The 26771-nt window shown below is 49.7% G+C and overlaps 2 pseudogenes; one reads left to right on the top strand and one right to left on the bottom strand.

The window, feature by feature from the left end:
- The window catches only part of LOC6604070, a 30110-nt pseudogene extending 8972 nt beyond the window's left edge, over positions 1–21138 (top strand).
- Positions 21139–21363: 225 nt separating this feature from the next.
- Positions 21364–22625, bottom strand: LOC6604071 (annotated as a pseudogene).
- Positions 22626–26771: the final 4146 nt, after the last annotated feature.

Raw genomic sequence — 26771 nt, 5'->3', positions numbered from 1 at the left:
CGCCACGCCAACCCCAGATACAGCAGCAGCCAGGCGCCCAGTGCGATGGGAGCTGTGCCCATAATCTGAAAAGATATGCCGGTAAAATTAGAGAGCTGGAAGAAAAACTGGCAGCAATTACAACAAAACTGACAAACCTGCTGCAGGCAAGGGACGAGAGCACGGGAGGAGTGCCGCCACTGCAGACAACAACAGCAGCAGCAGCATCCGCACAGCCATCACCAAGACCAGCACCAAATACGCACCATGACGCCGCAGCCATATCGGACTCCGAATCCGATATGGACTGCGAAGCAATTGACGACGATGATGACGACGAATGGACCGACCACGATCCATTTGACGCGCTGGATGGCCTGGGCGAAATATGGAGGGCACAAATCGCCAGCGCACGCGAAAGCATGCTATCGGGCGGTGCCTATTGATGTGCCCAATCGTCGTTCCCGAGACAGCCACCGCAACGAAGAAAAAGACGTCAATACAGACAACAACGAAAAACGGCCAAAACACACGAAATCACACGTACCTGCCAATCACCAGACAGAGCTGACCATGAAGAAGCTGCCTCGCCATCAACAATGACAATTTCCTGCCAAAGGGACGGAAAAGGAGACCTCTTTTGATGACGCTGCCACCACACCATGGCCGTGACGTCACGCCACTCTCAACCAACAGCTGCCATTCCAAACGACGATGCAGATGCTGGCTCCTGTTGCTGCTCCACTGGGTCGCACCCGTCTCTCATGCCAATTATGTGAGGGCGGGATGGCCTGGTGTTGAGCCGCCAGACGCCAGCAGATCCTGCAAAAGAAGAAGGAGAATCATGAAGGAGGCTGCCAATAAAAACACAAATACTCACCTGCTTTTTACGCCAACACCAACCAGACAAGGGTCGCCAGCAACAACATCCAAACGCCGAAAGTACCTGCAAATAAACATAAATTAAAAATCAAACGGCAAAAACAAACACCTCATCTGGATGGCCGGACCAGCAGCCAATCAAAACGCCATTAAAAACTGACGACGAACGTGGCCGAGGAGGCCAGGCCAATCCAACTGACAGCGCATCCTGGTGGCCGGACCAGCAGCCACTTGGATGCGGCCAACAATTAAAATCGACAACGCATCCTGGTGGCCGGACCAGCAGCCACTCGGATGCGGCCAATAACATGACTCGTTGGCATCACATTTCGATGCCAATGCCAACGCACTGGACAATGCATCTCGGGTGGCCGGACCAGTGCCACTCGATTGGATGCGCCATCTCCACCTGACAGATGCAACGTGGGCGGCCGGACTAGAGCCGCTCGCCATCTCCAACTTTGCCCACGATGCACGCCAACACCACCAATCCAGCCATCACCATAACAGCCATAAACAACACACAGGGGGACAACAGAGCCGGCCGGTATACAGCGTAATGTTCGCATTGCGTTTGTTATGCCCGCCGGTGCTCCGTTGTTGTTGTCCTCCTGTTAGAAATAAAATAAATTGTAATTAATATGTTTATATGTGTGTAAATGTATGTCAATTATCGTTTATTTACCTTGTCTGCATCAATGTTTTTGTTGTAGATGTCAATCCTGTTGTTTCTGTAGTTTTTGCATGTCCGTAGATAGTTTGTCCATAGTTTTAGTTACTTGCCTGTGATATTAGAAATAAGTTTTTGTAAATTAATGTAGTTTTTCTGTAGTTAATTGTATATTTTTAGTAGTTTTTGATTAGTTTTATTACCTTTTTCCTCTTCTTCCCCACCTATCTGCCATTCCCATATTTCCCCTGACATGTGGTATCACCAAAAATACCACGCAAATACCAGACCATTGACCGATAACACACCAAAAAGCCAATTCAAATTTAAATTGCATTTCTCAATGCTAGTGTGTTATCGGCCGCCAACTTCGGCAATATACGCCCAGCCAATTTCCACACCCACCCCCCCCTCCCACTTCAAATGCCACTAAAGACCAAATGAGGCTGAGCAGGAATAAAATGAACACTGCCAACCATCGCCACTCTGCCAAACGCCCCAACAAAGCCATTACAACCGCCCACAAGATGCTATGCGGTCGACTCTTCGGAGCTACTCGCGCCCGGATCGTAAGATCCGGAAGTTTAAAGTATCCGGGCGGTTATACGGGAGCAGGCATTTATCCCCTTCCCATCCCATCCCATCCTTGACAACAGAGCAGCCAATACAAGAAGCACAGAGAAACATTAGACATGAGCCATTTGCCAACAACAACACACAGCCACTAATGCAAACAGCCATTGCAAATTTTCATTGCCTACTTGTCGGTGCTGCTGCCCTCGGACCGTTTTCATCTCACTCAATATTGGGGTGAGTGAAAGTGGAACCGGGGGTGAGAGCACCGGTAAATGACGATCGGCGATCGGATCTCTCGAGTGGAGAGCATGGGAGTTGGCGGACATATGACTGTTCCACCATGAACCTCGTCCAGGCCACTCTCATCTCGTCCGCCCGCTCAAGAGGTCGCGATCGTCGGACGTGCCATCACCGTTTTCGTGTCGTTTTGCCGTGTCGCCATCTCCGTTTTCTTTCTGTGTTGCCCTGTTTTCTTGTGGTGTCTGTCGTGTGCCGTGCCGTGCCGTGCCCCCGCTGACATGACAAAAAGTCCCTTCCCCCCCACCGCCACTACTACTACCGACAAGCTTTCTTCTCCCCAATAAATGTCATTAATTTTAAACGCCAATAAGTAACATAAATTTTTTAAAACACAAAAGTTTAAACACAAACCAAAGAGAAACACAAACCTAACTAGAGAAAACTGTGTAAAGAGACAGAAAGTGCCAATAAATACATTAAATACAAACACACACACACAAGAGACTTTTCAATAGGGGAAAAGAGCAACAAACAGACAGCAAATCGCCAATACAGAAACCAACAACACTATGACGAGAGGAATGGCCAGACGAGGGTCGAATAGACGCCACAGCGACGGCGGCAGAGCGGCCCGCAGAGGCGCACTAGCAGCAGCAGCAGCAGCCAACAACACCAACACCAACACCGCCAATAGCAGCAGCAGCAGCAGAGCCCTCGGCGCAGGCGCCAACACAAACGCCCCAGCCAATGCAGAGCGCCGACGCCACAGTCACCCATCGAGTGAGTACCCAGCCATTGCCATGGCCGACATATCCACGGCCACAGCCACTCCCCCCTCGAGCCCCATCAAAACAGCAGCGCCAATACCAAAAATACCAACTGCAAGTCCCGCAACCCCGCCAAATTCCAAAAACCCGCCAAACAAAAAGGGAAAGGCCGATAGGACGCCGCTCTCGCTGCCGCTTTTCCCGCCTCTCACGCTCTCGAACATTCAAAACCGTTCGGGAGTAACGGGAGAGGGAGAAGACGGAGGAGAGCCGGCAAGCCGACGCGCAGGAGCAGAGCGCCAAAACGGCCAACGGGCAGCCACACACACACACGAACGGATCGAACCTGTTGCAAGACGAACTTGGTTCGATTTCGAGCAACGGGTCGATCCAAGCCATAGCCCAGCCAGCACCTACACAAAGACAAACAGCCACAACTAAACTACCACAAACACAGCCACAATCACAGCCAATCCCACCAACACCGAAACGACGCCGCGCCCTCATCGACAGTGGGAGTGACGATGAGGATGAGGCTGAGAGGAAGCAGGCCAGACAACGGGGCCGCCATCACCACCAACACCAGCAGCGACCGCCAATCAAGAGGCCTATTAAAAAGAGGCAAACCATGGAGGAGCTGGAGGCCATTGTCCAGGAGCAGCTGAGGCAACACGAGCTGCGGCAGCAACAGCAAAACCAGCAGAAACGGACAACAAAAACCGCCAGCACCAACACAGTTGCCGCTCCTGCCTCTCTGCCGCAATCTGCACAGCCAACACATGCCCCTGCCCCTGCCTCTGCCTCTGCCACTACTAATACTAATACTGACAATACCAATACAAATAATGACGCCAACGCAATTACAAAGACAAACACCAACACCGTCACCGCCACTAACACCAGCACCATCGCCATAACCAACACCAACACAACTACTGCCACTCCCAATACACACACCCTTGCCATTGCCAATGACATCCGGCACGGCGAGTTCGGGCATCAGCCTGTGGAGGACAGAGGATTGAGGATCCTCATCCGAGGTCTTCCCCATTCCACGCCCTCTGACTGGTTCCGGGACTGCATGCAGGCCGAGGGGTACACGGTCCGGTATAATCGGGCGATCACCGATCGATTCGATCGCAGCCGCCAATACAACCTCTTCGAGGCTGAGATCGCCCCCAAACCAATACGATGTGTTGAAGCTGAGACGCCTGGGTGGGAGGCCCGTCACGGTTGAGAGACTTGGAGTCTCCCGTGACCCTGCCCAGTGCCATCGATGTCAGGTGTTTGGCCACACCCGCGCATATTGTAGACGAGCTGCTGTCTGCATGAAATGCGCGGGCGGGCACCTGACGACGGAGTGCAGCAAGCCAAGGGCTGCAAATCCCAAATGCGCCAACTGCCAGGGCCAGCACATCAGCGCCTACAAGGGCTGCAGCGCCTACAAGGCAGCCAGGCAGCGGCTCCTGGCCCACAGGGTCGCCAGGGAGGAGGAGCATCGACGGCAGCAGCAGCAGCAGCAGCCTCAGCCACTACGGCAACAGCCACAGCCAATGCAACAGCCAATTCAGCAGCAACAGCCAGCACATCGTCTCCAGCAGCCACCACAACGTCACCAGCAGCCACTACAGCGACAGTTACAGCAACAGCAGCCACCCACACAGCCACTCCACCCACAGCTGCAGCAGCAACGTCAGCGCGGTCTGGGTCGGCAGCATCGGCAACAGCTACAGCATCGCAACCAACATCCCCAGCCACTGGCCGAGGGGCGCCAATACCAAAGGGTCCAGCCGATGCAGCCGATCCCAAATCGTGCTCCGACGCCACGCCAACACCAGCAACAGCAACGGCCAGCAGCTCAGTGCGATGGCAGCTGCGCTCAAAATCTGAAAAGATATGCCGGTAAAATTAGAGAGCTGGAAGAAAAACTGGCAGAAATCACAACGAAACTGACAAACCTGCTGCAGGCAAGGGACGAGAGCACGGGAGGAGTGCCGCCACTACAGACAACAACAGCAGCAGCAGCATCCACACAGCCATCACCAAGACCAGCACCAAATACGCACCATGACGCCGCAGCCATATCGGACTCTGAATCCGACGAATGGACCGACCACGATCCATTTGACGCGCTGGATGGCCTGGGCGAAATATGGAGGGCACAAATCGCCAGCGCACGCGAAAGCATGCGATCGGGCGGTGCCTATTGATGTGCCCAATCGTCGTTCCCGAGACAGCCACTGCAACGAAGAAAAAGACGTCAATACAGACAACAAAGAAAGACTGCCAAAACACACGAAATCACACGTACCTGCCAATCACCAGACAGAGCTGCCACGCCATCAACAATGACAATTTCCTGCCAAATGGGCGGAATGACGCTGCCACCACACCATCACAATGATGTCACGCCACTCTCAACCAACAGCTGCCATTCCAAACGACGACGCAGATGCTGGCGCCTGTTGCCGCTCCACTCGGTCACACCCGTCTCTCATGCCAATTATGTGAGGGCGGGATGGCCCGGTGTTGAGCCGCCAGACGCCAGCAAATCCTGCAAAAGAAGAAGGAGAATCATGAAGGAGGCTGCCAATAAAAACACAAAATACTCACCTGCTGTTTTACGCCAACACAAACCGGACAAGGGTCGCCAGCAACAACATCCAAACGCCGACAAGTACCTGCAAATAAACACATATTAAAACTCAAACGCCAAAGCAAACACCTCATCTGGATGGCCGCACCAGCAGCCATCCAAAACGCCATTACAAATTGACGATAACGTGGCCGAGGAGGCCAGGCCAATCCAACTGACAGCGCATCCTGGTGGCCGGACCAGCAGCCACTTGGATGCGGCCAACAATTAAAATCGACAACGCATCCTGGTGGCCGGACCAGCAGCCACTTGGATGCGGCCAATAACATGATTCGTTGGCATCACACTTCATGCCAACGCCAACACACTGGACAATTCATCTCGGGTGGCCGGACCAGTGCCACTCGGTCTGCTGCACCAAACCAACAGACAGATGCAACGTGGGCGGCCGGACTAGAGCCGCTCGCCATCTCCAACTTTGCCCACGATGCACGCCAACACCATGAATCCAGACAGCCAATAAACAACACACAGGGGGACAACAGAGCCGGCCGGTATACAGCGTAATGTTCGCATTGCGTTTGTTATGCCCGCCGGTGCTCCGTTGTTGTTTGTCCTCCTGTTAGAAATAAAATAAATTGTAATTAATATGTTTATATGTGTGTAAATGTATGTCAATTATCGTTTATTTACCTTGTCTGCATCAATGTTTTTGTTGTAGATGTCAATCCTGTTGTTTCTGTAGTTTTTGCATGTCCGTAGATAGTTTTGTCCATAGTTTTAGCTAGATTACTTGCCTGTGATATTAGAAAAAAGTTTTTGTAAATTAATGTAGTTTTTCTATAGTTAATTGTATATTTTTAGTAGTTTTCTGATTAGTTTTATTACCTTTTTCCTCTTCTTTCCCAACTATCTGCCATTCCCATATTCCCCTGACATGTGGTATCACCAAAAATACCACGCAAATACCAGACCATTGACCGATAACACACAAAAAGCCATTTTAAATTCAAAATGCATTTCTCAATGCTAGTGTGTTATCGGTCGCCAACTTCGGCAATTTATGCCCAGCCAATCCCACACCCACCCCCCCTACCCACTTCAAATGCCACTAAATGCCAAATGAGGCTGAGCAGGAATAAAACGAACACTGCCAACCATCGCCACTCTGCCAAACGCCCCAACAAAGCCATTACAACCGCCCACAAGATGCTATGCGGTCGTCTCTTCGGAGCTACTCGCGCCCGGATCGTAAGATCCGGAAGTTTAAAGTATCCGGGCGGTTATACGGGAGCAGGCCAAATTTCCCCTTCCCATCCCATCCCATCCTTGACAACAGAGCAGCCAATACAAAAAGCACAGAGAAACATTAGACATGAGCCATTTGCCAACAACAACACACAGCCACTAATGCAAACAGCCATTGCAAATTTTCATTGCCTACTTGTCGGTGCTGCTGCCCTCGGACCATTTTCATCTCACTCAATATTGGGGTGAGTGAAAGTGGAACCGGGGGTGAGAGCACTGGTAAATGACGATCGGCGATCGGATCTCTCGAGTGGAGAGCATGGGAGTTGGCGGACATATGAGTGTTCCACCATGAACCTCGTCCAGGCCACTCTCATCTCGTCCGCCCGCTCGAGAGGTCGCGATCGTCGGACGTGCCAAAACCGTTTTCGTGTCGTTTTGCCGTGTCGCCATTTCCGTTATCTTGCTGTTGTGCCCTGTTTTCTTTTTGTGCTGTCTGTCGTGTGCCGTGCCGTGCTGTGCCGTGCCCCCGCTGACATGACAAAAAGTCCCTTCCCCCCCACCGCCACTACTACTACCGACAAGCTTTCTTCTCCCCAATAAATGTGATTAATTTTAAACGCCAACAAATAACATTAACTTGTAAAAACACAAAAAGTTTAAACACAAACCTAATGATAAACACAAACCTAATGATAAACACAAACCTAACTAGAGAAAACTGTGTAAAGAGACAGAAAGTGCCAACAAATACATTAAACACAAACACACACACACAAGAGACTTTTTAATAGGGGAAAAGAGCAACAAACAGACAGCAAATCGCCAACACACAAACCAACAACACTATGACGAGAGGAATGGCCAGACGAGGGTCGAATAGACGCCACAGCGACGGCGGCAGAGCGGCCCGCAGAGGCGCACTAGCAGCAACAGCAGCAGCCAACAACACCAACACCGCCAATAGCAGCAGCAGCAGCAGCAGAGCCCTCGGCGCAGGCGACAATACCAACACAAACGCCCCAGCCAATGCAGAGCGCCGACGCCACAGTCACCCAGTGTGTGAGTACCCGCCACTCCCCCCTCGAGACCCATCAAAACAGCCAGTCCAATACAGGCCATGCCCCTCCACTCCCGGCTGCATAGCGGCGAGCAATTCTGCTTCCGCCAGTGCCAGGAGGAGGTGGCACAAAGATGGGAGGCGGCAGCGACGGCCGCCTCAGCAGCAACAGCAGCGCCAATACCAAAAATACCAACTGCAAGTCCCGCAACCCCGCCAAATTCCAAAAACCCGCCAAGCAAAAAGGGAAAGGCCGATAGGACGCCGCTCTCGCTGCCGCTTTTCCCGCCTCTCACGCTCTCGAACATTCAAAACCGTTCGGGAGTAACCGGAGAGGGAGAAGACGGAGGAGAGCTGGCAAGCCGACGCGCAGGAGCAGAGCGCCAAAACGGCCAACGGGCAGCGAAACACACACACATGACCGGATCGAACCCGTTGCGAATCGAACTTGGTTCGAGTTCGAGCATCGGGTCGATTCAAGCCATAGCCCAGCCAGCACCTACACAAAGACAAACAGCAACAACTACACAGCCGCAATCACAGCCAATCCCACCAACACCGAAACGACGCCGCGCCCTCATCGACAGTGAGAGCGACGATGAGGAGGGTGAGAGGAAGCAGGCCAGACGACGGGGCCGCCATCACCAGCAGCGGCAGCAAACACAACACACAAAGACAAACACCAACACCGTCACCGCCACTAACACCAGCACCATCGCCATAACCAACACCAACACAACTATTGCCACTCCCAATACACACACCCTTACCATCTTCCCCATTCCACGCCCTCTGACTGGTTCCGGGACTGCATGCAAGACGAGGGGTACACGGTCCGGTATACTCGGGCGATCACCGATCGGTTCGATCGCAGCCGTCAATTCAACCTCTTCGAGGCTGAGATCGCCCCCAAACCGGACCGTGGTCAATACGCTCCTGGCCCACAGGGTCGCCAGGGAGGAGGAGCATCGACGGCAGCAGCAGCAGCCTCAGCCACTACGGCAGCAGCCACAGCCAATGCAACAGACAATTCAGCAGCAACAGCCAGCACATCGTCTCCAGCAGCCACCACAACGTCACCAGCAGCCACTACAGCGACAGTTGCAGCAACAGCAGCCACCCACACAGCCACTCCACCCACAGCTGCAGCAGCAACGTCAGCGCGGTCTGGGTCGGCAGCATCGGCAACAGCTACAGCATCGCAACCAACATCCCCAGCCACTGGCCGAGGGGCGCCAATACCAAAGGGTCCAGCCGATGCAGCCGATCCCAAATCGTGCTCCGACGCCACGCCAACCCCAGATACAGCAGCAGCCAGGCGCCCAGTGCGATGGGAGCTGTGCCCATAATCTGAAAAGATATGCCGGTAAAATTAGAGAGCTGGAAGAAAAACTGGCAGCAATTACAACAAAACTGACAAACCTGCTGCAGGCAAGGGACGAGAGCACGGGAGGAGTGCCGCCACTACAGACAACAACAGCAGCAGCAGCAGCATCCGAACAGCCATCACCAAGACCAGCACCAAATACGCACCATGACGCCGCAGCCATATCGGACTCTGAATCCGATATGGACTGCGAAGCAATTGACGACGAGGATGACGACGAATGGACCGACCACGATCCATTCGACGCGCTGGATGGCCTGTTCGAAATATGGAGGGCACAAATCGCCAGCGCACGCGAAAGCATGCTATCGGGCGGTGCCTATTGATGTGCCCAATCGTCGTTCCCGAGACAGCCACCGCAACGAAGAAAAAGACGTCAATACAGACAACAACGAAAAACGGCCAAAACACATGAAATCCACACTTACCTGCTAATCACCAGACAGAGCTGACCAACAAGAAGCTGCCTCGCCACCAACATTGACAATTTCCTGCCAATTGGGCGGAAAAGGAGGCCTCTTTCTGATGACGCTGCCACCACACCATCACAATGACGTTACGCCACTCTCAACCAACAGCAGCCATTCCAACGACGATGCAGATGCTGAGGCCTGTTGCCGCTCCACTGGGTCGCACCCGTCTCTCACGCCAATTATGTGAGGGCGGGATGGCTCGGTGTTGAGCCGCCAGACGCCAGAAAATCCTGCAAAAGAAGGATAACCATGAAGGAGGCTTCCAATAAACATACAAACACTCACCTGCAAACGTCTTCACGCCAACACCAACCAGACAAGGGTCGCCAGCAACATCCAAACGCCGACAAATACCTGCAAATAAACACAAATTAAAACCAAAGCCAAAGCAAACACCTCATCTGGATGGCCGCACCAGCAGCCATCCAAAACGCCATTACAAATTGACGATAACGTGGCCGAGGAGGCCAGGCCAATCCAACTGACAGCGCATCCTGGTGGCCGGACCAGCAGCCACTTGGATGCGGCCAACAATTAAAATCGACAACGCATCCTGGTGGCCGGACCAGCAGCCACTCGGATGCGGCCAATAACATGACTCGTTGGCATCACACTTCGATGCCAGCGCCAACACACTGGATAATGCATCTCGGGTGGCCGGACCAGTGCCACTCGATTGGATGCGCCATCTCCACCTGACATATGCAACGTGGGCGGCCGGACTAGAGCCGCTCGCCATCTCCAACTTTGCCCACGATGCACGCCAACACCATGAATCCAGCCAGCCAATAAACAGCACACAGGGGGACAACAGAGCCGGCCGGTATACAGCGTAATGTTCGCATTGCGTTTGTTATGCCCGCCGGTGCTCCGTTGTTGTTTGTCCTCCTGTTAGAAATAAAATAAATATGATTAATATGTTTATATGTTGTAAATGTATGTCAATTATTGTTTATTTTACCTTGTCTGCATCAATGTATTTGTTGTAGATGTCAATCCTGTTGTTTCTGTAGTTTTTGCATGTCCGTAGATAGTTTGTCCATAGTTTTAGTTACTTTACTTGCCTGTGATATTAGAAATAAGTTTTTGTAAATTAATGTAGTTTTCCCTGTAGTTAATTGTATATTATTAGTAGTTTTCTGATTAGTTTTATTAACTTTTTCCTCTTCTTCCCCAACTATCTGCCATTCCCATATTCCCCCTGACATGTGGTATCACCAAAAATACCACGCAAATACCAGACCATTGACCGATAACACACCAAAAAGCCAATTCAAATTTGAATTGCATTTATCAATGCTAGTGTGTTATCGGTCGCCAACTTCGGCAATTTACGCCCAGCCAATTCCACACCCACCCCCCCCACCCACTTCAATCGCAACTAAAGACCAAATGAGGCTGAGCAGGAACAAAATTTACACTGCAAACCATCGCCACTCTGCCAAACGCCCCAACAAAGCCATTACAACCGCCCACAAGATGCTATGCGGTCGTCCCTTCGGAGCTACTCGCGCCCGGATCGTAAGATCCGGAAGTATAAAGTATCCGGGCGGTTATACGGGAGCAGGCATTTATCCCCTTCGCATCCCATCCCATCCTTGACAACAGAGCAGCCAATACAAAAAGCACAGAGAAACATTAGACATGAGCCATTTGCCAACAACAACACACACACAGCCACTAATGCAAACAGCCATTGCAAATTTTCATTGCCTACTTGTCGGTGCTGCTGCCCTCGGAACACTTTCATCTCACTCAATATTGGGGTGAGTGAAAGTGGAACCGGGGGTGAGAGCACCGGTAAATGACGATCGGCGATCGGACCCTTTCGAGTGGAGAGCATGGGAGTTGGCGGACATGTGAGAGTTCCACCATGAACCTCGTCCAGGCCACTCTCATCTCGTCCGCCCGCTCGAGAGGTCGCGATCGTCGGACGTGCCATCACCGTTTTCGTGTCGTTTTGCCGTGTCGCCATCTCCGTTTTCTTTCTGTGTTGCCCTATTTTCTTGTGCTGTCTGTCATGTGCCGTGCCGTGCTGTGCCGTGCCCCCGCTGACATGACAAAAAGTCCCTTCCCCCCCACCACCACTACTACTACCGACAAGCTTTCTGCTCCCCAATAAATGTCATTAATTTTAAACGCCAATAAATAACATTAACTTGTAAAAACACAAAAGTTTAAACACAAACCTAATGATAAACACAAACCTAACTAGAGGCAGCAAGGGGCCGCCTTCTGTCCCACCGAGTGGCCATGCAGGAGTTGCGTCGCAAGCGCAGCTCGCTTCTGCAGCCATTGCCAGAGCAGCAGCCACCACCAGCAAGAACAACACCAGCACATCCAGGGCGCCGACAGCAGCAGCAACAGCCAGCTCAAACGCCAGCCAATCCCTGGCGCGGACAGCAGCAGCAGGCAGCATGGACGCCACTCAATGTCTCCTCTCCTGGGCGACGAAGAGGACAACAACATCAGCAGAAGCAGAAGCAGCAGCAGCAGCAGCCAATACAGACAAAACGAGGGGGAACGCTGTGAGTTGCTGCGGACACCGCAACTCTACAGTTATACCCGATACTTAGTCAGTATGGCTCTCCTCCGGCAGACGCCGCTAATATTAAACGACACGACAAAGAGTGCGTGCGAGAGAGACAGAAAATCAGTCTGAGCGTGACGTCGGGCGCTGCGTAGGCACTGAAAATTGATTTGTTCCTTTTGGCTATAAAAATGATCTGATCTGATCCAGATTCAGCAATCTCATAGATATGGTCGTTATCTATGATTCTGCGTTTTTAGTTTTCTCGAATATGCAGTATTGTGGATGAAACAGATTATCGTCCTTTGTGGGGGCGGAAGGGGGTGGGGCGAATTTCTGAGATATACGTTTTATAGTGAGATCTAACAGAAGTGCGGATACCAAATTTGGTTACTCTAGCCTTAATAGTCTCTGAGATTTGTGGTTGCCCCAGATTTTCGTCCTTTGCGGGGGCGGAAGGGGCTGTGGCGAAATTTTGACACGAAACAGGAGTGTAGATACCAAATTTGGTTTCTCTAGCTCTTATGGGTTGTGAGATCCTTGAACTCATATTTTGCAATTGGCAAAACCGACTATGAAACCTGTGTGTTAGAGTGAGACAGAGCGAGAAAGAGTGAAATTGTTTTCGTGATTCAGGCTATAATAATTATACGATCTGGTTCAGATTTTGCACTCTGTAAGATATAGTCATCTTCTACGGTTCTGAGTTTTTAGTTTTCTCGTATCGTCGAAATTGTGGATGCCACAGATTTTCGCCCTTTGTGGGGGCGGAAGTGGGCGGGGCACAGTTTTGAAATATTCTTGTAGCAGTGACATATCACAGAAGTCTGGATCCAAAACATCGTTCCTCTAGCTCTTATAGTCTTTCAGCACTAGGCGCTGAAGGGGACGGACAGACGGACAGACGGACAGACGGACGGACGGACAGACGGACAGACAGACATGGCTCAATCGACTCGGCTATTGATGCTGATCAAGAATATATATACTTTATGGGGTCGGAAACGATTCCTTCTGGACGTTACACACATCCACTTTTACCACAAATCTAATATACCCCAATACTCATTTTGAGTATCGGGTATAAAAACAGACGCCTGCTGCCTCTGGACCACGCACTGGGCGACGACGTCCAGAGCAGCCATTGAGCCGTTCCCAGGCACAACAACAGCAGCAGCTACAGCAGCTGCAACAGCAGCCGCAGCGCGAACAACAACAACAGCGACAGCAGCAGCAGCAGCTTGCCAACAACCGCTCCCGGCAGAAGATGAAGCCGAAACGCCAATCTTGCGAGGGATCCTGCAGCCAGGCACTGTTGGAGAATACGCAGAGGATGACGCGATTGGAAAAGAGGCTGGAAGCGATGATGTCACTACTCACCTCGCTCATCCAATCCCATGCAGTGACGGCAACTCCAGCAGTTCCAGAAACATCGGAAAATCCACCAACAATGGCAGCAGCAACAGTGGTTGCCCCAGCTCCACAGCCACCACAAAAAACGTTAGGGCCAACGCCAGCCGCCATTCCAGAGACGGATCCTGAAACGGATGAAGAAAATGATGACGATGAGATGTGGACAGATGACGACTCCATGGATGACATTAAGGCCTACGCCCGCAACATGAGGTACCATCTTGACAACCAGATATCCTGGAACGCTGTGTACTAATTGGACACATCTCTGCCACTGCATTGGATTAAAGGACAAATGCATATCAATCGCATGCCACAACAAAAATGAACAACGGACGCTGCCGCCATCAAAGCAATTAAATAAAACATCAACACACACAAATATCCATTACACTTGGGCGGCCGGACCTGTGCCGTTCGAGTTATGCCATCGCCATCGTCCTTAGTTGGTGGCCGGATCCAGTGCCATGGCATTCAGAGTGCCCTATGGTCCTGGAAAAGGAAAAATCCATCAGCACACATACGATTAAAAAGGGCTCTCAAAATACTTACCGCCAGCCATTCAGACACACACACACACAAACATCCATTACACTTGGGCGGCCGGACCTGTGCCGTTCGAGTTATGTGTGTCTTTGTCCACCATCGTCCTTAGTTGGTGGCCGGATCCAGTGCCATGGCATTCAGAGTGCCCTATGGTCCTGGAAAAGGAAAAATCCATCAGCCACACATACGATTAAAAAGGGCTCTTAAAATACTTACCGCCAGCCATTCAGACACACACACATCCATTACACTTGGGCGGCCGGACCTGTGCCGTTCGAGTTATGTGTGTGTCATTGTCCGCCATTGCCCACAGCTGGTGGCCGGACCAGTGCCACTCGCTCTACATTAGGGCCGCAATTACCGACGGCACAGTAATATGTGTGCCGTCTACTCCTGGCTCCCAGCTGGTGGCCGGACCAGTGCCACTGGTTCTCCAAGAGGGCAGCCACAGCCACAAAGACGACGAGGTGCTAATTGCAGCTACTTCCGACGACTTTGGATGACGCCAATTTCGACGACTAGGGGGGACGACGGGGTCGGCCGGTATGCAACGCAATGTCTTTACAAGCATTGTGTTTTGCTATGCCGGCAGATGCTTCTTGTCTTCCCTGTAATTATAGAAAAAGATATAGACATTATTTTAAATTGTTATGTTTATTGTAATATTGTAAACGTAAATCAATTGTACCTGTATTGTCTCGTCTTTGTTCCAGTGTAGTATCTCTTTTATTACCTGTTTTTCCGTCGTCTCCACTCCAGTCTACTACTTATCTGTATTGTTATTTCTGCAAGTGTTTGTCTCTTTTTATTTAGTGTATTTCCACGCAAAGCACCTGCATTGTTTACCTTTTCTCTTTATCTATTCCTCAATTGACTACGTGTTGCAACACTGCACTTTCTGAATTTTCGATCTCATTTCTTTAACCCCTTCTTGCCCCCCCCCCCCCCCCCCCCCATTGTTATTATCGTAATTAGTGCGGTTCTCCGACACCCCACTACAAAATTATTACAATCTGTGATAAATCTTCGGCGGCAACGGTGCTGACAATTGAATATCGGTTTCGTAATCGACTTTCAAATCAGCATCAGTTGCCGCCACACCCCACCACTACGGCCTAAATTGAGCCAAAAATGCAAGTCTTCGCATAAATCAACTACGTTCCCTATAAACTGCCCGCCCACATGTACATGTTACATTCCTAGTCGTCTGCCCTCAGTAGGCGGCAAGGGTAGTAGAGGGGACTGAAGACCACATACCGCATTACAGCCAACAAAACATCAAGTTGACGAACTCACAGGGGATTGCAAATCAAATTTTAAGTTGGGGAGAATTACAAATAAAAGACAGCATACTTTTGAGCGTGGGCCCACTTTACTTTCTTGACTCACACCACACACACACACTTGACACCCTCTTGACAATTCGTACTTTTGGAGCCTTTTGCCCCGATCGTGGAATGGTCTCGAGTCTGGGTCTCTGTCTTAAATGGAAAGTCGTGTCGTGAACGTTGTGGAGTCGAGTCGTGTTCGAGGTTTAGTCCCTCCGTCAAAGTGCCGAATATTTTGTCTCTCTCTTTTTCTCTTTTTCCCTTTCCCCCCCCTTGTGACTGCGGGCCTAGTCGAGGTTACAAGTGTTTCGTTGCTGCAGTTTATATGTTTGTAAATTAATGTGCCATCAATATGTACCAGTGTGTTTGAGTGTCGTTTAAAGTTGAATTGTAAAAACAAACAAAAAAATGTACATATATTAATATTAAGACATATACTGCCCACAAACTGAAATTAATAAAGCAACGCGCTTGGTTGCTGGCCGCTCACACCCCAGCCTCTCAGCCCCTCCCCAGTTGGAGCACTGAGAGCCCTCAAACCAAAGCGGGTAATTATTGGTAAAAAAAGAAAGTGATATTCTGGTCAGATTCAGAAGTTACTCTTCATTGGATCAGATCCCACCCTTCGTCGTTGTCAACATTCGTTGCGAACCGAGTAGCGGAGATTCAAGAGTGGTCAAGTGAAGCTACGTGGCGGCATGTGCCAACAAAACAGAACCCAGCAGACATAGTTTCGAGAGGTTGTGACGTAGAGGAAATCGTGCAGTCGATCTGGTTTGGTGGACCAGAGTTCTTAAAGTTTGAAGAAGAGAGCTGGCCCAGAAATCCACACTTCGAGCTTTCCGAAGAAGAGATACAGATGGAAAGTCGGAAGAAATCGGTCACACTGACCGGCGCGGCCAAGTCAAATTATTTAGTGGATGTAATCGAGGGATACTCGTCACACCTCAAACTGCTAAGAGTGTTCGTTTTCGTGTTCCGCTTCATCCGAAAATGCAAAGACAAAAGTCTCAACTTTGGAAAAATTCCGTCATCCGTAGAATACGACGAGGCGTTTCTAAAAATAGTCGAAATAACACAGAAAAATGAGTCTCAAGAAGATATTGAAAGGGTTCGTAAAGGCACCAAGTTAGGCCCCAGTCTTCAGCGCTTGAATCCCTTCATCCATGAAGAGTCTGGGACATGGTGCTCTTTTTCGTTGTTGCGAGTTGGAAGGCGACTAGTTAACGCTCCTATGTCATATAATGCCAATTTTCCCTTTTTATTGACAAAACGCTCGCAGTTTGTGCAGACATACGTTCGCTATCTGCATCAAACGAGTTTTCATGCCGGCCCACGAGCACTCGTGAGTATCCTTAGACAACGCATTTGGATAGTGAATGCTCAGGCGGTCTGCAGGGCGACAGTTAGGTCATGTATTCGTTGCTTTAAATGCAAGCCGCTACTCCAGACCCAAATGATGGGCAACTTACCCGCAGACCGGCTCCGTGCTCTCCGCCCATTTTCAGTATGTGGCGTTGATTTTTGTGGCCCAGTCTATACGACTCTGAAAATTCGTGGAAGGCCCCCTTATAAGTCCTACATAGCGTTATTTGTCTGTTTTGCGTCCAAGGCGGTTCATTTAGAAATTGTCTCCGATTTGACGACTAATTCCTTCTTGTTGGCATTCCAAAGGTTCGTCGGTCGTCGAGGATGTCCGCAACGCGTGAACTGCGACAACGCGACCAATTTCGTCGGAGCAAGTCGCCACTTCAGCGAACTGCGGAGGAAGATAGAGGCGGAAGCGGACGCGATACGCGAATTTGCGTCAAGAAGCGGGTGCGAGATTGCCTTCATACCGCCTCGAGCACCGCACATGGGCGGACTTTGGGAGGCCGGTGTGAAGTCTGCCAAGGGCCTACTCCTACGGGCAGTCGGAAGCTCTCTCCTCACCGCAGAGGAGCTGGAGACCGTGCTGGTCGGGATCGAGGCGGTACTCAACTCGCGCCCGCTAGGACCCCTAAGCCCAGACCCAAGCGACGGAGACATGCTGACTCCCGGGCACCTGCTGACAGGCGGGCCGCTCATCGCACCCCCAGCACCCAGGACCCCGGACCAGGAGGGTCTGAGCTGCTTAAAGCGATGGCGGCTTGTCTCGTCAGCCAGGCAAATGTTCTGGCAGCGATGGTCCCGGGAGTATGTGCTGGGATTGCAAATAAGATTCAAGTGGCACCAGGAGGAACCAAACATCAAGGAAGGCGACCTCGTAATCGTCGCCGAGGAAAACCTGCCCCCTCAACAGGGGCTCCTCGGAAGGGTGGTCGTTACAACCGCCGGGCAGGACGGAAGGGTCAGAGTGGTCGACCTAAGGACGAGCAGCGGAGCCACGTTCAGGAGGCCAATCCACAAGTTGGCTCTTCTGCCACTGGTTTGAAGCCTTCCCGGCCTTCAACGGGGCCGGTGTAGCGCCATTTGGCGTATAATAATTGTTATTAGGATCGTATTTTATGAAGTCTAGTGTAAGTTAGGCTAGGGCAAAGCGGGAGCGCAATATAAGCTCGCTCTCTCGCTCTTGGCGAATTCGCCCCGCTTTGCAACCGTAGGTAAGATAGGCGCAGAAGAAATTGTTTGAATATATGAAGAGAAGTCGAGAAAAATCTATGAAAACGAACGCACGCACTCCTTTTTTTTTCGTCGTCGTAAAATACAAATTTGCAGTCACCCAAGTTATTCGGTCTCTTTATTTTAGAAAAACTATTCTAAATTTTCAGGAATTAATGATGCAGTATCGAAACTTTAAAGGAATCATTTAGTCACGGCACTTTGTAACGGCAATGCCTTATTGTAAAATTAAACTTATTTTTCGCTGAAATATTTTAAAAGTTAGGCGTATGCCAAATAAATTGTATTCTCTAACGTTTTGATTTTAAAAACCTTTCTTTTTTATCACCCACTTATACAAAAAAGATTCTTTAACGAGCGGGAACGAAATTAACTCTGAATTATGCTCGCACTTGTCATGAGATAGGAGAGTGGAACTTTTCTCCCTCTCTCTCTTTCTTACACAAAAGCCCGCCGTTCTGTCTCGCTTCCCTCCGCCAGAGCGAACACACTGCACGAGAAAGAGTGTGTGAGATGGATAGAGAGATCGAGAGAGAATGAGTAAGCGCGTGGAAGGCGATTTGGTCGTTATAATAACGATCCGATCTCATCCACATTTGACAGTCTAGTAAATATGGCGTTCTCTACGATTCTGCGTTAATTGTGAATGCCACAGATTTTTGGTCTTTGTGGGGGCGGACGGGTCCAGGTGTCTGGATATACAATTTGGTTGCTCTAGCTTTCATGGTCTCTGATATCTAGGTGCTCATCAAGGACGCTCATAGGACGAAAAGGCTTCCTTCTGGAAGTTACACTCATCCAGAGCCACATCTATTTGAGTACCATGGCCCTTCAAGAGTTCATGATTTGTTAGCCCCATTTGTCAAAGATATACATACTCGACATGTTTACTCCTCCGAGGACAGCCAAACCAAAACAGTAGTGAGTGAAGGGCCGATGTCCACTCGTTTTTAGATTCTGATCCGTTCGAATTTCCTTAATGTACCGACCAAATAGCCCTTGAAGTGAGTGTCACTTTCTCATGGAGTACATTCATCGCCTGGATAGTCCCCAGGCTATCCAGCGCCGCTCCGCCTCGCAGGCGGTAAACCAGATGTTGCAGCTCCAGCAGATGGACATGTGTGCGGATCCTCCATCCCGCGGACTTGTGGTCGGCGTGTTCGCCGTCGAAACGGACCGCAATGATGCTGGCGTCCTCACCGCGGCCGGTTGGCGGTACAATGTCCAGAAGACTGCCGGCCGATTGCTAGAGGTCCTCCGCATGTCCGGACCCATGCCCAAGCGGGGCGAGGCTCGCCTTTTCTTCGCGATCGAGCCAGAGCGCATCCCCTATTACTCTGTGGTCGGCCTCGGCAAGGAGTGCCTCGGCTACAATCCCTACGAGGTGCTCGACGAACAGAAGGAGGCGATCCGTCGCTCCGTGGCCGCCGCCTGCCGTATCCTGGCCGAGCTGGACACCGACAGAATCGAAGTTGAAAACTGCGGCCACGCCGAGTCCGCCGCCGAGGGGGCCGCATTGGGCATCTGGCTCTACCAGGAGCTGCGTAACCCACAGAACAGGATTCCAGTGCCGTAGCTGGACTTATACGCAAGAAAAGACGAGGTCTGCGACCTCGAAGGATGGCGCATTGGTCTGCAGAAGGCAGCCGCCCAGAACCTGACGAGACAGCTGCAGGAGATGCCCTCCAACCTCCTCACACCCACAGCTTTTGCGCAGAATGTCGTCGAGGTGCTGTGCAAATCCGGTGTCAATGTGGAGGTCAAGGTCGAGGGCTGGGCCGAGAGCCAGTCAATGCACGCCTTCCTGGCAAGGCCTCGTGCGAGCCACCCATCTTCCTGGAGCTGAGTTACTACGGCACCTGTGCCCCATTGTGCTGGTGGGCCAAGGCGTGACTTACGATGCTGGAGGATTGTGCCTGAAAGAGAAACATGAGCTCTTCCATATGCGTGGCGACATGACCGGGGCCGCCGTTGTGGTGGCCTGTTGTCGAGCTGTGGCTGGCCTGCGTTTACCGGTAAGTACTCAGGACAGAAATGATATCTCCTTGAATAATAGTGCTGTTCTTAGGTCAACATTCGCGGCCTGATACCTCTTTGTGAAAACGTAGTGGGCTGCAATTCGGTCCGTACTGGGGACATGGTCAAGTCCATGAACGGCAAGACCATCGAGATCCAGAGCACCGATCACGAGGATGTACTGGTCCTGGCAGACGCCCTGCTGTATGCGCAAAACTTCTGTCCCAAGTGCATAATTGACGTCGGCACCTGCTCGGGCTACATGCGCCAGGCCCTGGATGAGTCGGCTGCGGGGGTCTTTACCAACTCGGAGATCCTGTGGCAGCAGATCAAGCACGCCAGCATGCATACCGGAGATCGTGTGTGGCGCTTCCCATTGTGGAAATATTACAGCAAGGCCGTGCGTGCCGGGGGACGCAGCGATGTGCAGAACTATGGCATTGACCGAGGTGGACGTCCCTGCAAGGCCGCTGCCTTTCTCCGTGAGTTTGTGCCCTGTGGCCAGTGGATGCATATTGTGAGTATTGTGGGGCGCTTTGTTGGGGCGCAGATCTTATGGACTTTCTCCCTCAAAGGATGCCACAAATGTTATGGTGACAAAGGGCTTCGAATACGAGTATCTGCGCAAGGGAATGGCCGGCCGCCCGACCCGAACACTGGTGGAGTTTATTGCTCAGACGATTTGCAAGGATACGGCCCCACGTTTGGCCAAGTAATCAATCTCTAACGGGAATCCAATGTTATATATATTTTTTACTGTGTTTTTTGACGATGCCACACACGAACACAAAATTACACTTGAGCTATGATCACTCTATTTTACATATGTTTTCGCATTTTTAATCTCCACACTAACACATGCGGCACATTCGTTTATTATGAAATTGTAACGTATAAAACAGAGAAACTGCGCTAGTGTTCGATCTTTTGTTGGGTCCTGGGCTTCCAACTATTGAACATGATAACTAGACACTGTGGATTATTGCTTTGTCAGACTCTACCCGGAATCGGGTATTATATGTAATATCTGTGGTATCACTAAAAGTGAGTGCTACGCCAGGGAGACTGCATGAGTAATCACAACGTTTATGTCAATGGGTGGATAGTTTTGCAGCAGCTTCACATTCGAGGCAAAGTCGTTCTCTAAAATTGCTTCCCTTTGGATTCTATAAATCAGTAAATACATCAGTAAATGCAAATGAATCAGTTGAAAGTCAGCGCATGCTTACAATATCATGGTTCAGCAGATTTTGATGAGAAAATTAAAGCGCTGCTCGTCCGAGAATACCTAATCCCAAATTCGCAGCACATCGGGCAGTGGAAACTCCTGCGAGAGCAGGAGGGTGAGCCACCTGAAGCTGTAGTACTGCGGAGGCAGCTCTTGGCTCTTCAGATGCTATATCTTTAGTCTTCAGCATGTTAGATAGCAGGCCCATCATGAACTTTATACCACCCTCCGCATCGTCCAGAGTCTTGATGAAGAAGTCGCGTATCTCGCTCATTAGAGCCGTGAAGCAGAAGAAACAGTCTGCCTCCGCGTGGGCGCGGTAAGAGAGATCCGGATCCGAGGCCATCACATAGTAGATGGGTCCGACAATCTCATTCATGCCCTGTACGTAACCCAGGCCAGGACGTTCGCCGAGCTGAGCACCGTGGGCACTACCCGTTTGTGAAGCCGGCGCCCGTGCTTGCCTTTACTGTGCACCACAATGTCACAGGGATACTCTGTGGGCTGCTGAAAGAACGAGATGTCGGGACACAGGCGCCTCACATCTTTACCGATCTGCAGCAGAAATTTGTTGTCATTGAAGAATGTGTTCCAGGCGCTTTCTGGCCCCTCGCAAAGCGGATGATCTTGTAGGCCAACGCCCCTTGAATCAACAGCGACGTCCCCGTCCCCGTCGCCTTCTCCAGCTCCATTGCAGCTGTGTCCCGGGGGGAGTACCAATTCCTCAATGAACTGCTGGTACAGGGCTCGCTTCTGGGCCAGCGTGGTCGTCCAACTGCTGCGTCTTGGTCCCAAGTAGCCCAACAGCAGTTTCCAGCTGAGTGCACGGAAGCTTTGTACATCGGGCACACCTGTGGATTGGATTGGATTCATGTCCATGAATTACTACGCCTATCAGAAGTGTGATATCCCACCATTAAACGTCAGTCTGCGCAGCTCCTTTAGGTCAACCTTATCCTGGGCCAGCGCATCATCGAACTCTTTTACACTGAAAGATACAGGGGGGGATAACAATCTTTTGTTCTTAATTCCCGAAAACACGTCACATTTTTGTGTCGTCCATACCGCGCCTTGAAAATGGACATGCTTTGGCTGTATGCGGGCGAGGATCTCAGTTTGCTCCATGCAGGGACAGTCGCTTTGCAATGATGTGGACTGGACTTATATTATTGCTTTGTTGTCATCCAGCCAGCTGCATTATTGCTTTTTCCAATACAGTTCGAAGCAGAAACAATTTTGATATTCCGTCGAATATTTTTAGATATCTAGATCTCTCAGCCCTGCCCACATAATTTTATCCGATTAATGAATCAATTTTCTACTTAACTGTCTTGTTTTAAATACTTGACTTTAATTGCTTTTGCCTCAATTTTGGTTCCTCAACAACAATATATGTATCTGAAAACCCGAACTTAGCCCTCTTAAGCCCCCTAAAAAACTATATCTGTTCAGCCACAGACATGTAAATCGGAGTCGAGCATTACTACTCGCTGCTGCTACCAGATCAACAGCTAAGCTGGGATGGATTGTGGCAGGAAAAGTCAAATCTGCCCACAATTCCTCACCCATTTGTGCAACGGGAGTAAACGAGCTCATGGAAAGATTCTGCACTCTGGACAATCTAGAGACGGAAGACAAACCACGCACTCCAGTGGAAGCACGGTGTGAAGCTCATTTTATAGAAAATCTTCAGACAGCTTCAGACGGCCGTTTTATTGTAAAGCTCCTATTTTCCGAACACCCTTCAGCCCTGGGGGAGTCGTTGGAAACCGCAACAAAAAGATTCCTAGCGTTGGAGCGGCGAAGCTCAACAGAAACTTGGAAGAGTTATGTGGACTTCATGGAAGAGTATGAAGGACTAGGACATATGAAGATTGTGCCAGCATCAAAAGTTCCCAAAAGGCACTACTTCATTCCATATCATTGTGTACTCAAACCTGAGAGCACCACCACAAAGCTTCGGGTAGTATTCGATGCCTCATGCAAATCAACAAGCGGGAAATCTTTGAACGACATTCTGCAGGCTGGACCCACCGTTCAGAGCGAACTTATGTCCATTCTGCTACGATTTCGAATTCATAAGTACGTATTCACAGCGGACATAGAAAAGATGTACCGGCAAGTGTGGATGAATCCGGAGGATCAATTCCATCAGATGATAGTCTGGAGAAGCAATCCATCCGAAGAGATCAGGTACTATCGCCTGAAAACAGTAACATATGGGACAACAGCTGCTCCGTTCCTAGCAACGAAATGTCTGGATCATTTGGCAATACAATGTAAATCGATGTTCAATCCGTTTTTCTGGATCGTTGGGGCTCAACCCTCCGATCTCTTTTATTGTCGTTTATGTTCTCTATTTTACAATTGTGTTTTGGGCTTTTGTAAGCCAAAAGCCGCGGAGCTGCGCTGCCAGTGACGCCGGCAGCGGAGCGGCAGAACTATGTGTTCTTATCTCTTATATGTTAGTATGTATATGTGTGAATATGCTCAGCGCTGTTGGCAGCGAGAGCGCGAGGGAAGATATATGTGTGTATGCATGTATATTAGTGCCGTCAAGTCATGGGAACATGCTGACGCTGCACTTGGGTCGCTCGAGGCATTCTTGAGTGAATCGTAATACGATCACCCAGAATGTCTGGGACTTTATTGTTACGTAAACACTGAAACAAAGTGTTACAGTGTGTATTCTTTAAGTACCGTCGGTACAGTGGGTATTCGTAATAATGAATACTTTACTTTACTTTAATATGAGCATACTACATCTCCCTCCTTTTGAAAAATAACGTAATATAATGAAGTTATTATACCCGATACTCAAAATGAGTATTGGGGTATATTAGATTTGTGGTAAAAGTGTATGTGTGTAACGTCCAGAAGGAATCGTTTCCGACCCCATAAAGTATATATATTCTTGATCAGCATCAATAGCCGAGTCGATTGAGCCATGTCTGTCTGTCCGTCCGTCCGTCTGTCCGTCTGTCCGTCCGTCCGTCTGTCCGTCTGTCCGTCCCCTTCAGCGCCTAATGCTCAAAGACTATAAGAGCCAGAGCAACGATGTTTTGGATCCAGACTTCTGTGATATGTCACTGCTACAAAAATATTTCAAAACTTTGCCCCGCCCACTTCCGCCCCCACAAAGGGCGAAAATCTGTGGCATCCACAATTTTAAAGATAAGATAAAACCAAAAACGCAGAATCGTAGAGAATGACCATATCTTATAGACTGCAGAATCTTAATTGGATCGTATTATTATTATAGCCAGCATCAAGAAAACAATTTCATTTTTTCTCGCCCTGTCTCTCTCTAACACACACGTAGCATAGGCGGCTTTGCTTAGAGTAAAACATTAGCGCCTAGATCTCAGAGACTATAAAAGCTAGAGCAACCAAATTTGGTATCCACACTCCTAATATATCGGACCGAGACGAGTTTGTTTCCAAATTTCGCCACACCCCCTTCCGCCACCACAAGGAATGCAAATCTGGGGATATTCACAAATCTCAGAGACTATTAAAGCTAGAGTAACCAAATTTGGTATCCGCACTTCTGTTAGATCTCACTATAAAACATATATCTCAAAATTTCGCCCCACCCCCTTCCGCCCCCACAAAGGACGAAAATCTGTTGCATCCACAATATTGCAGATTCGAGAAAACTAAAAACGCAGAATCATAGATAACGACCATATCTATCAGACTGCTGAATCTGGATCAGATCAGATCATTTTTATAGCGAAAGGAAACAAATCAATTTGCACTGGCTACGCAGCGCCCGACGTCACGCTCAGACTGATTTTCTGTCTCTCTCGCACGCACTCTTTGTCGTGTCGATTAATATAAGCGGCGTCTGCCGGAGGAGAGCCATACTGACTTAGTATCGGGTATAACTGTAGAGTTGCGGTGTCCGCAGCAACTCACAACGTTCCCCCTCGTTTTTTTTCAATCCTTAGATTGATCCATCGCGTAGGACATATAATGTCCTGTCACGGTCGCCATGTAAATCGATGTTCAATCCGTTTTTCTGGATCGTTGGGGCTCAACCCTCCGATCTCTTTTATTGTCGTTTATGTTCTCTATTTTACAATTGTGTTTTGGGCTTTTGTAAGCCAAAAGCCGCGGAGCTGCGCTGCCAGTGACGCCGGCAGCGGAGCGGCAGAACTATGTGTTCTTATCTCTTATATGTTAGTATGTATATGTGTGAATATGCTCAGCGCTGTTGGCAGCGAGAGCGCGAGGGAAGATATATGTGTGTATGCATGTATATTAGTGCCGTCAAGTTATGGGAACATGCTGACGCTGCACTTGGGTCGCTCGAGGCATTCTTGAGTGAATCGTAATACGATCACCCAGAATGTCTGGGACTTTATTGTTACGTAAACACTGAAACAAAGTGTTACAGTGTGTATTCTTTAAGTACCGTCGGTACAGTGGGTATTCGTAATAATGAATACTTTACTTTACTTTAATATGAGCATACTACAACAATACAAAGACAGACTACCAGTAGGATCAACAACATTAAAAACAGATTTCTATGTTGACGACTGTCTAACTGGAGCAAACACGATTCCAGAGGCAATTCATGCTCGTCAAGAACTAAATAAGATATTTCTACCGTCCGGATTCAAATTGCGCAAGTGGTGCTCCAACAATGAGCAACTTCTCCAAGGAATCCCCAAAGAGGATATTGTAACCGATGTAAAATTAGGAGAGACACTAGAGCACTACAGCGTGAAAACTCTGGGTCTCATCTGGATGCCGAAGAAGGATACATTGTGTGGACGAACACAGAAAAGCCAGGCTACACGCATCACCAAACGGGTGGTATGTTCCGAACTGGCCCAAATCTTTGACTCTTTGCACCGGTGGTAGTAAAGGCAAAAATCTTCATGCAACAACTTTGGGAGCTCAAACTGGATTGGGATAACGAATTACTATTACAACACCAAACCGAATGGAAAGAATACCGGGACGACTTACAAACATTGAACAAAATGCAAATTCCCCGGCATATCTACGATGGTAAAATTCCAGTTACCCAAGAAGTCCATAAGTTTGTAGATGCATTAGAACGAGCATATGGCGCAGCAGTATATGTACGCGCTACATACAAAAACAACCAAGTGTCAGTAACACTGCTCTGTTCGAAATCACGTGTGGCGCCGACAGCCAAACAATCACTACCACTGTTAGAACTTTGTGCTGCAGTGAGCTCACAAACCGAGTCC

The sequence above is a fragment of the Drosophila persimilis genome, unplaced genomic scaffold (assembly GCF_003286085.1).
Source record: "Drosophila persimilis strain 14011-0111.01,24,50 unplaced genomic scaffold, DperRS2 tig00001810-arrow-arrow-pilon, whole genome shotgun sequence".
NCBI classification, from domain to species: domain Eukaryota; kingdom Metazoa; phylum Arthropoda; class Insecta; order Diptera; family Drosophilidae; genus Drosophila; species Drosophila persimilis.
This window is presented reverse-complemented; position numbering and strand designations above follow the sequence as displayed.